The following is a 12,066-nucleotide window of genomic DNA, read 5'->3' on the forward strand; positions in this document are numbered from 1 at the left end:
ACTTTCAATATATTCTGTAAAATGTTCCATTTCTGTGATTTCACCAGCACAAACAAATCTCACCTTCCTTTTTTCATGAAGAGCAACAAATCCATTTACACAGAATCTTTCACAACATCAGGAAATCAGGGCCACATGCACAGGAAACAAAATACTTCTTGTTTTAGCAACGTTGCTTGTGAGGAAAATATTGCCTAGGACACCAGGGGATATAGTTCTGCAGGCAGAGCAAATGGCTCCAAAAAGAATTCCTGGTGTAACCCGTGTTCCTAAGACTGAGTTGAAAACTAAATACCAGTTCCCAGTTCAAATAGGACAGGTGATTAGCCTTCCAAGGAGAACAAACTATTAGTATTCAACTAGGCTCAAACCTGGAGAAGTCTTGTAAAGAGAATCTCCCGAGGCAGGAAATTATAAATTGAAGAGAGCATACAGAAGGATGTTTAATAATATTTAAGGACATATAAAACAGTATTTTACACACACACACACAAACACACACACATATATATATATATATAGTATTATTATAATAAGGGGCATCATGGTAGTGCAGTGGTTAGCACAATGCTTTTCAGTACCAGTGACCCGGTATCAATACCTGGTTTTCAGTATCAATTCCCACCACTGTCTGTAAGGAGTTTGTACGTTCTCCCCGTGACTGCATGGGTTTCTTCCTGATGCTCTGGTTTCCTCCCACAGTCCAAAGACGTACCGGTTGGTAGGTTAATTGTCGAGTGATAAGGCTTGGGATAGATCGGGGATTGCTGGGTGGTGCAGCTCGAAAAGGGCCGGGAGGGCCTACTCCGCGCTGTATCTCAATAAATAAAATAATAAATAATATAATATGAGTGTATAATAGGAAAATGTATATAAAGACGTATATAGAGGATCCCACCCACATGCACGTAGATTGTTTGTCCCACTCCCATCAAGAAAAAGGCTATGCAACATCCAAATCAGGACCACAAGACTCAACAACATTTACTTCCCCCGAGCCATCACGCTAATCAACACCACCACCCATTACCCACTCATTTCCTATCAGAGTTACCTTATCTACTTCATTCCTGTTCCCAGTGTCACTTTATGGGCATACGATCCCTCTATGCATATAAACCAAATGCTTATTTATATATATTCGGCTTTTTTATTGTGTCTTTATGTTTGTTGTGTATTTTTTTGCTGCATCAGATCAGGAATAACAATCATTTTGTTCTCCTTACACCTGTGTACTAAAGAATAACAGTAGACAATCTTGAATCAATGTGGAGCTCAGAGTGATTCGCTTGTCTGAGAAACAGGAACTCTGAGTAGGTATCAGCCATCAGAAAAGTTGCTCCAAATGTCCATGAATCCATGGTCTTCTCCTTCCCTACCTCCTCCAGTTTTACAGCCCACCAATAATTCTATTTCCCTCCATTCCTGACTTCATGCGCTTTTCCTGTCTCCTTCACCCCATCCTGGTCTTCAGCTGCATAAACCACAAGGTCTTAATCCCCTTTTAATACAACTAGTTAGTTCTGCTGTAACGCATGTTTCCATAATGCAAATTTATTATAATGAGATTGATGGATTAGTATAACATTGGCCTCGTTAATTATATTTTAATTGGGAAAACCATTCTAAATCAGTGTTTCGAAGGCTACAACAGCCTGGTCTGCTCTAACATGTCTTTCTATAACTTGTGGTCTCACAGGAATGTAACTATCACATTATAGCAGAAGTGTCGTTACATTTTATTCCTACCTGATTTTCCTGCAAGATTCTCCTGCTTAAATCCCCTATCTGTGTTAATCTTGATTGTCATAAAGCCCAGCTCGCATGTTATATTTTTGTATCCATATTTCTGGGATTCAGGATGAACTTCTGCAATTTTCTCTTCCCTAAAGCCATACATATTTTCCAAATTGAAGCATTTTTCTTTGAAAGATGCAAGTTAGGTCTCTGTCATTTGCTGCCTACAGCAAAACCTGCCATGCTCCCTTTGTAAAAGGGGAAAGGAAAGATACGACGCATCCAGAGTTTCCCGGTTAGCGGACGATTTCCCTCCACACCTCACTGACGTAGTGGGGAACCGCGTACGAGGCAAGTTACAGCAGTGGTTTGCCATTGCCTTCTGCCGGGTGAGTTTCCAAAGAGATCACCAGCTCGTAACCCAGCACGGATAGAAAGCGTGCAGGGGAGCCGGCTGGATTCGAACTTGGGACCTTTTGTCCCAAAGTCGACGTTGATGCCACTACGCCACCAGCCAGGTCGTTGTAAAAAAAAAGCCCCATAATCTCTCTCCGTTATCTTCACATCAAGGACCTTTTACCACAGAGAAAATAATGCAGCACTACATGCTGTATAATAATCATAATAATTTTGAAAAGTTGGACAGCATTCCCTCTGCTACAGTGGGAGAATTCCGCGAAGTAAAAACTCATTGTATGGTTATTACCTTTTGGAACATAGGAGCAGGTGAAGTCCATTTAGTTTCAGCAAGTACAGTCAGATTCTCGTTGAACAGTGACCTTATCAGATGGAATACAAGAAAGAGATTGCGAGCGTTACGTCATGGTGTCAGAACAACAACCTAGGCCTTGACGTCAGCAAGACAAAGCAGATGGTTGTTGATCTGAAAACACAACCCTGTCCTCATTAACACAGTTACTACAGAGATAGTTGATAGCATCACCTTCTTGGACATCCATATTACCAACAACTTTGATAATACTATAACCTCTACAGAACGGAAACCTCAGCTAGAGTTCCCATACTAACGCAGTGATGAAGAAAGTGCGTCAGTGTAAGTGATTTCTTTGGCATCAACTTGTCTACAAGGTTTCACCTGAACTTCTACAGATGCTCTGCTGGAAGTATCCTGATGGGTTGCACCTTAGCCTGGTGTGACAACTGCTCTGCTCTGGACCATTAGAACCTGCAGTCCATCACAGGCTCGTCACCACGTTCCATCTTCACAGTGTGTTCCTTCAGGGAGTCCAACAGTATCGCCACGGATGCATGGCGTTCCCTTTTCTCTCTTTCCTTCTGGAACCCTGAAACCAGGGACAACAATACTCAGGAACAGCTTCTTTTCCACTGCAGTCAGACTTCTGAACCAACCACATCTTTCACATCCCCTTCCTTTGGAGCTTCCACTTTCACAGAATTTTAATGCTGTTGTTCTCAGTTATTCTGTCATCGTCACTTTAGCATTTAGCATCCACTGCATTCCCCGAAGTCGTCAGGAGTACACCCCACCACCACCACCGCTTCATCCTTATCCTGTTAGAGCCACTTTGTGTTTAAACACACCTGTACCTAGCATCACTTCATGTACAGACAATCAATATATATAAGCTAATCTTAAGTACAAGGGGTGATTGATAAGTTTGTGGCCTAAGGTAGAAGGAATCAATTTTAGAAAACCGAGCACATTTACTTTTCAACATAGTCCCCTCCTACATGTACACACTTAGTCCAGCGGTCATGGAGCATACGGATCCCTTCTTTGTAGAAGTGGTCCACAGCAGGGGTGATTGATAAGTTCGTGGCCTAAGGTAGAAGGAGATGAGTTATTAACTTCAAACTTTCTGCATTATCACTCAAAGAGTTGAACTGCACATGTATGTAACGAGAGCGTCTTGGAGCTCCAGGTGGTCCACAGCAGGGGTAATTGATAAGTTCGTAGCTTAAGGTAGAAGGAGATGAGTTCTACAGCTCTCATTACATGCACATGCAGTTCAACTCTTTGAGTGAAAATGCAGAAAGTTTGAAGTTAATAATTCATCTCCTTCTACTTTAGGCCACAAACTTATCAATCACCCCTGCTGTGGACCACTTTCTGGAGGTCCAAGATGCTGACTTCTACAAAGAAGGGATCCGTATGCTCCACGACCGCTGGACTAAGTGCGTAAATGTAGGAAAAATAATTGTGCCTAGGTTTTCTAAAATTGACTCCACCTACCTTAGGCCACGAACCTATTAATCACCCCTCGTACTTACTGCCCATTACGCCGCTGGCAGCAATGAAGGTCCTCCATCTCTGGTGGTGTTCAGAGCTTCCTTCATCATGTCAGCAGCTTCCTCTCGGTTTCCATTACTGTCAGTCAGACAAGTTCTGGGTGGAGACTCAGGAATACAGTCGCACTCAGATGTAGAAGGATTCTTCAACACTGTTTCGGTAACAATTTTGTTTTACCAGTCAGGATTGTTAGCCCTGAGATGAACCCCTGAACCTGGAGAACCAGTGGACTACCCTTTGTCTGTCCCTTTACCTTTGACCTATGGGTGAAAGGAACACACAACACGCTGGAGGAACTCAGCAGGTCGGGGCGCATCCGTGGAAACGATCAGTCAACGTTTCGGGCCAGAACCCTTCATCAGGACTGAAGAGGGAAGGGGCAGAGGCCCTATTACCAGGAACCAAGTCATAAAGCCCTGATTCCAGCCAACAGTCAGTAGCTCTCTGGGTGACTGAGGCACACAGGCCTACTCACTACAACAAGGAGAAATCCTGGAAAAATCTTATGTATTTACAGTATATTTATTGTGTTCTTTATGCTGATTGTGCTTATTATGCTGCATCGGATCCAGAGTAACAATCATTTTGTTCACCTTTACACTATAACAATAAACAATCTTGAATCTTTGATTGATGGAAGTCTGTCAATCTCATTTTCAAAATCACCGACTCAGAGGTGTCAACTATGGTCAATTAGCAGTCACCACCAAGTCAAGGATTGTAGATTCAATGTGAACACCAAATCTGTGTTAAACTTTAAACATCATCCTCCCTACGCAAGGAGTTTGCCATTAACTGAGTTTGACAAAATTAATAAAAAGTACATCTGGTAACATAAGAAAGAATGTTAATTATTATTATTATTATCTTAATATCTAACTATATGGGGAGGGGATTAGGGACGGGTGCTGCAAAACAGTCTTTTTTTTTGTTTGCAATGCATTAGTGGCAGGCCTAAGGACAGGCTATGATTCCATTTGGGAAAAAGAATTACCAACAGTAGCAGCCATTGCCATGGCAACTGTGACTAACCTGCAGGAAGTTATATTGATTTATGTTTACATGCTTTCCAAGCAGACAGTAGATCTGGGAAAATTTGAGCCCGGCGAAAAAGATGCAGAGATAGCACGGAGGAAACAAACATACAGAGAGTGAGAAGAAAAAGTCAGACATGGCTAGCCAAGGGAGAATTATAGGTTGGGGAGGATACAATTACGCTAAAAGAGATATTTATTTTCCTTTGACTGTGAGTAACCCCACAGGGACAATTATTTTCTGTTTGTTATTGCATCACTTTAGTTTGGCAATGAACAACACAAACAGGAAAGTCTCCACGTCAATCCCCAGTCTGTACTTTCACAGCATTGCCTGCTTGGGTGGCTATGACCTCAATTACCTTAAGCAGCCAGGTACCTGCTTCTATTTTGTACTCAGCGAGCTTAACTTGAATCAACATTCGATGTGGCTGTGAAAATCAACAGCCTTGCAAATTCAGAATAGCTTCCTGCTCAGAACATCTGGGACCACACAGAACTACACCTCAGTGTGGGTCACCCCCTAAACAAGTGGAAATGAGCATGGAAACATGAGGTAACGGTTCTTACTACAAAATGACCTGGGAACTTGTCTCCCAAATGTAAACTTGAGTCGGCCACAATAAATAAATACTGCCGCAATCTCCTTTGTATTGATATAGACCAGCACAATGTACCACTCAGGGGCAGCCAGCACTGCAATGAAAGGACTGTAACGATTGAGCAGCTATACTTATAGAGTGAGATTTTTTTCCAACCTTTACGTTGAGATAAGGGTCATGAGAAGAATCAAAACTATCTTAGGAAATATCAGAAATTCAAAAAAATGTTTAATTTAAGCAACTTTAATTTCTTCCAGCTAAATTAACTCGGCGTTTCCCTCTTATTTACACGTCTCTTAAAATCCAACAATACTAGAAAGTCCAAATGGTTTGGTGTGTAGTTAATTTGATTATATTTTTATTGGGACAATTGTAAGTTCTTTTTCCAGTCAGCTTTCCCTCAATAAACTAATTTTGAAGGTACTTCAAAAGCAACAGCTCTGGCTAAGATTAACATATCTACCCACATGAGTCAAACAGCTCTGTGTCTGCATTCCTTATTCCAGTTCAGGAGCAATTAATGATGGACAATGGACACTGAACTACCCAGCAACATCCAAAAAGCTGAATGCAAACATCTACTGAACTACGCAATATTCCAAATGTGGCATCAGCAAGTCTTTATATGAGTTCAACATCTCAAGATCAAGATGCACCAGCTAGAAGCCGAGAAAGGAAAAGAAAGATTCAAGATTCAAAGATTCAAAGATTCAAAAAACTTTATTGTCATTCTAACCGCACACCAGCTCTGCAGGGCAGAATGAGACAGCGTTTCTCAGGGGCAGTGCAGTCATAACATAAGAAAAGGTGCCCAGAGCTATTAGAATCATGGCCTGCAGTCTCAGAACTTGGGTTTGCTTTCACAGACACAAGGCTCACCTGCCAAGCATGTTGATATTAAGGGAGAGGAGGTGTCGGAGTTGTTAAAATACATTAGGACAGATAAGTCCCCGGGGCCTGACGGAATATTCCCCAGGCTGCTCAACGAGGCGAGGGAAGAGATTCGTTGTCCACAGGAATGGTACCGGAGGGTTGAAGGGAGGCAAATGTTGTCCCCTTGTTCAAAAAAGGTAGTAGGGATAGTCCGAGTAATTATAGACCAATGAGCCTTATGTCTGTGGAGGCTGTCTACAAGAAGGGTCAGAGCCGTCTCTATTTCCTGAGGAGACTGAGGTCCTTTAATATCTGCCGGACGATGCTGTGGATGTTCTACGAGTCTGTGGTGGCCAGTGCTATCATATTTGCTGTTGTGTGCTGGAGCAGCAAGCTGAGGGTAGCAGACACCAACAGAATCAACAAACTCATTCGTAAGGCCAGTGCTGTTGTGGGGATGGAACTGGACTCTCTGACGGAGGTGTCTGAAAAGAGCATGCTGTCCAAGTTGCATGCCATCTTGGACAATGTCTTCCATCCACTACATAATGTACTGGTTGGGCACAGGAGTACATTCATCCAGAGACTCATTCCACTGAGATGCAACACTGAGCGTCATAGGAAGTCATTCCTGCCTGTGGCCATCAAACTTTACAACTTCTCCCTTGGAGGGTCAGACACCCTGAGCCAATAGGCTGGTCCGGGACTTATTTCCTGGCATAATTTACACATTACTATTTAACTATTTATGGTTTTATTGCTATTTAATTATTTATGGTGCAACTGTAATGAAAACCAATTTCCCCCAGGATCAATAAAGTATGACTATGACTATGACTATGACTCTGACTACGAAAGCTGTTGGAAAAGATTCTTAGAGATAGGATCTATGGATATTTAGAGAATCATGGTCTGATCAGGGACAGTCAGCATGGCTTTGTGAAGGGCACATTGTGTCTAACAAGCCTGATAGAGTTCTTTGAGGAGGTGACCAGGCATCTAGATGAGGGTAGTGCAGTGGATGCAATCTACATGGATTTTAGTAAGGCATTTGACAAGGTTCCATACGGTAGGCTTATTCAGAAAGTCGGAAGGCATGGGATCCAGGGAAGTTTGGCCAGTTGGATTCAGAATTGACTCGCCTGCAGAAAGCAGAGGGTCATGGTGGAGGGAGTACATTTGGATTGGAGGGTTGTGACTAGTGGTGTCCCACAAGGGTCGGTTCTGGGACCTCTGCTTTTCCTGATATTTATTAACGACCTGGATGTGGGGGTAGAAAGGTGGGTTGGCAAGTTTGCAGACGACACAAAAGTTGGTGGTGTGGTGGATAGTGTCGAGGATTGTCGAAGATTGCAGAGAGACATTGATAGGATGCAGAAGTGGGCTGAGAAGTGGCAGATGGATTTCAACCCAGAGAAGTGTGAGGTGGTACACTTTGGAAGGACAAACTCCAAGGCAGAGTACAAAGTAAATGGCCAGATACTTGGTAGTGTGGAGGAGCAGAGGGATGTAGGGGTACATGTCCACAGATCCCTGAAAGTTGCCTCACAGATAGATAGGGTAGTTAAGAAAGCTTATGTAGGGTTAGCTTTCATAAGTCGAGGGATAGAGTTTAAGAGTCGAGGGGTAAGATGGAGCTCTCTAAAACTCTGGTTAGACCATATTGGGAGTACTGTGTCCATTTCTGGTTGCCTCACTATAGGAAGGATGTGGAAGCATTGGAAAGGGTACAGAGGAGATTTACCAGGATGCTGCCTGGTTTAGAGAGTATGCATTATGATCAGAGATTAAGGGAGCTAGGGCTTTACTCTCTGGAGAGAAGGAGGATGAGAGGAGACATGATAGAGGTGTACAAGATAATAAGAGGAATAGATAGAATGGATGGCCAGCGCCTCTTCCCCAGGGCACCACTGCTCAGTACAAGAGGACATGGCTTTAAGGTAAGGGGTGGGATGTTCAAGGGGGATATTAGAGGAAGCTTTTTTACTCAGAGAGTGGTTGGTGCGTGAAATGTACTGCCTGAGTCAGTGGTGGAGGCAGATACACTAGCGAAATTTAAGAGACTGCTAGACAGGTATATGGAGGAATTTAAGGTGGGGGGTTATATGGGAGGCAGGGTTTAAGGGTCGACACAACATTGTGGGCTGAAAGGCCTGTACTGCACTGTACTATTCTATGTTCTGTGTTCTAAGCAGATTGATGCCCCTTGTTAGGAAACACATTATTCCAGAAGAGGAAGAAAGCCTCCACAGTGATTAAGTCTTTAAGCCTGAATGGGACAATAGAAAATTTACTATGCTGTGGATGTCTGTATATGGTAATTGTATTATATAGTATATTGTGTGTCTAATTGAGATATATTCTCTTTTGAGTTGGAGTTTATGGCTAAGCTGTGAGGAGTGTTGTGTATTTAATATTTCAGTAGTATTTGAGTAATCTTGTAAATATATTGTTTGATTAAGCATTCTTTGCAGTTTAAATCATTCATTATGGTTATATGCAAAAATGTGAATCGCATATGTCATCACACTACCAGGTGATACATGCGCACTTCACTTAAAGTAAACACAAAGTTAGACTCACCCTTTGGACCCTTATGTCTTCCTTGGAATTCATTTGATGGTTTGAAGTTGCAAAACATAGCCACGTTCCAGTTTAATCAATTTCCCCCGGGATCAATGAAGTATGACTATGACTATGACTAATCACATTCTTTCTATGACAGTTACCAAAACTGAACACAATAGTCAAAACGTAGCCTCACCAACATCTTGGACAATCGTAATAAAACCTCCCAACGTTTACGTGCAATGCCACGACATGTCAACTGTCTTCTTTACAGCCACATATACCCCTGACTCCACTTTAAGAGAACTTCTGGTCACGTACACCAAAGTCCCTCTGTTCTACAACAGTAGCCAGAATCTTTTCGTTCAATGTAAAAGTCCTACCTTGATTTGTTGTTCCAAAATGTAACACTTTGCACTTAACCTGAATAAAATTCCATTTTCTTTGCTGATGTTAAAGTATCTCCTCCATTATATCCAAGTTTGTTGCAGCATAGACCCCTAATGAGGCTAATGTGATGCAAAATTGCTGAGTGTGTGGTATCACAGAACCAGTGGCTGACTTAAGTACATATTCAGCACATGCTCTTCAACTTGGCCTTCCATATTAAATCTGTGCTGATTCTAAATGATAAGTAAAATGAAGATTTGACTCCAATGATTCCGAAAGGAAGTGTTCATAGTGGAAAAATTAACAAGTTGCTAATTTATCAGTCTGGAGGAATTGATGGAAGACGTGACATGGAATATAAATTAATATTATTTTAAGGAGTTTATCATTTGCATTTCGAATGGAGATTCTGTTTCTTTATGTTGACTAAGTTTTGAGAGGAAATGACCAGAACTGATGGCAAGCCGTCACTAAAGTGGAAAAGATCAGATTTTTACGGGTTAAGAGTAGCTGGAGAAACAGCTGTTGAAGTCATGTGTACAAGATTGTCAATTTTGCACATGTTAAAGGATGTTTCCACAAAACAGCCTATTCTTGAAGAAAATCTTTTCAAAGGGAATGTTCGAATAATACTCTTACTATAGAAGGGCCTTGTTCAAGGTTGTAAAGGGTAATCCTGAGATAACATTTGACAAATTATTAAAAATGTGCACTTACAAGAGGTAATTATATGAAAAATTGAGGTATACTACCGGGATGAATGAATATAAAGCAAAGTGTACTACAGCTTTGGTACATAGATGTCAAAGTAGTGTGCCCATATTTAGTACCGAGTGAAATTTAAGGGGCTCTGAAGCTTGCTGTTCGAGCGGAAACATACTTCTAAGAACACTTTGTTATCAGAATAGACCCTAAGGATTAGGGGTTATTGGTTCAGCTTTTAAAAGTGAGAAAAACATTACATTCAGATTATTTGAGATGGATGGAATCAATTAAATCAGCAGACATTCATGTAATATACTAATTCTCAGAGTTAGGTTAGGATTTATTCTCAGAGTTCTTTTCCTCCAGAGTATGTTGTAAGCATACTTTCCTTTAAAGGAACATTACATATTCCTGAGTGAAAAAGTCACCTCCATTTATCAAAGGTAAACTAGATAATTGAGATGATGATTGATGATGGAATATCCTTGTGTATTTAATGTTTTGTGATTATTTAATGCAGAAAATAGCCATTTACTTCAGAATTAATTTTATTTCTATCCCACACTACGACTGCTTGAGAACATTTGGTTAATATCTTGCGGTTGCATAGGATTGTCAGGCATAGATTTCCAATAATTCAGACATCCCACCCTGCAAAAACTCATTTCAAGGAGGTAGCACCATCAACTTGTGGGAGCCTCCCGGCACTTCCAGGAGAGGTGGGATGTCTGCAATAGAGTAGCTCCTTTGCAGCTAGCCAGCTAGTTTAAATAACGTTAGCTGTGCTAATGAATGAATGACACCTGTTAAACTCACCTCAACACGTCTTTTACAGTCTTAACCCACCATGGGCAGTAGAAAAGTCACTGTTGCAAACAGTGCAGCGAGCAACACTGTCAATATTTTGACCCCTATTAGGCAGGGGTACACTTTAGTGTAGTTTGGGGTGAAGTATGTTTTATATTTTCTTTTTTTGGAACACTCTGCCATGGCGCGCTCTCTCTCTCTCTCCTCTCGTGGTTGCTCTTGTGCTCTCAAAAAAATTGATTTGCGGGATATTGTATATAATTTGTGGGCATCAGGGAGCAACTATTAATATGCGGGAGACTCCCGGAACTTCCGGGAGAGGTGGGATGTCTGAATATGTAATTGGTTAAAAACATAGTCCAGATGAAGGGTCTTGAATCGAAACATCAACTGTCCATTTCCCTCCACATATGCTGTCTGACCCTCTGAATTCCCTAGCATCTTGTTTTTTGCTACAGGTTGCCACTAGCCTCACCTCTAAACTTCTTACTTCATCCTCCTTCCCCACCTATCCAACTTCCCCCTCACTTAGTCTAACCTATCACCTACCATCTTGTACTCCTCCCTGTCCCCCTACCTTCTTATTCAGGCTTCTGTCCCCTTCCTTTTCAGTCCTGATGAAAAGCCTTGGCCCAAAATGGCGGCTGTTTGTTTTACACCATAGATGCTGCCTAACTTGCTGAGTTTCTCCAGCAGTTTTTGCGTGTGACTCTGGCGACAGGAAAGAAACCAACATGGATAGAAAATTGGATGACTGTCAGGAGACAAAGAATGGGAACAAAGTGGGCCTTTTCCAGTTGGCTGCCAGTGACTAGTGGTGTTCCGCAGGGGTCGGTGTTGGGACAGATTCTTTTTATATTATGTATCAATGATTTGATTGACGGAATTGATGATTTTATAGCCAAGTTTGCGGATGATGCAAAGATAGGTGGAGGGGATAGGTAGTGTTAAGGAGGAAAGGAGACGCCAGAAGGATTTAAACAGATTCAGAGAATGGGTCAAGAAGTTGGCAGGTGGAATGCAATGTAAGAAAGTCTACGGTCATACTCTTTGGTAGAATAAATAAAGGCAATTTTCT

Source organism: Mobula hypostoma, chromosome 10 (genome assembly GCF_963921235.1).
Source record: "Mobula hypostoma chromosome 10, sMobHyp1.1, whole genome shotgun sequence".
Taxonomy (NCBI): Eukaryota; Metazoa; Chordata; class Chondrichthyes; order Myliobatiformes; family Myliobatidae; genus Mobula; species Mobula hypostoma.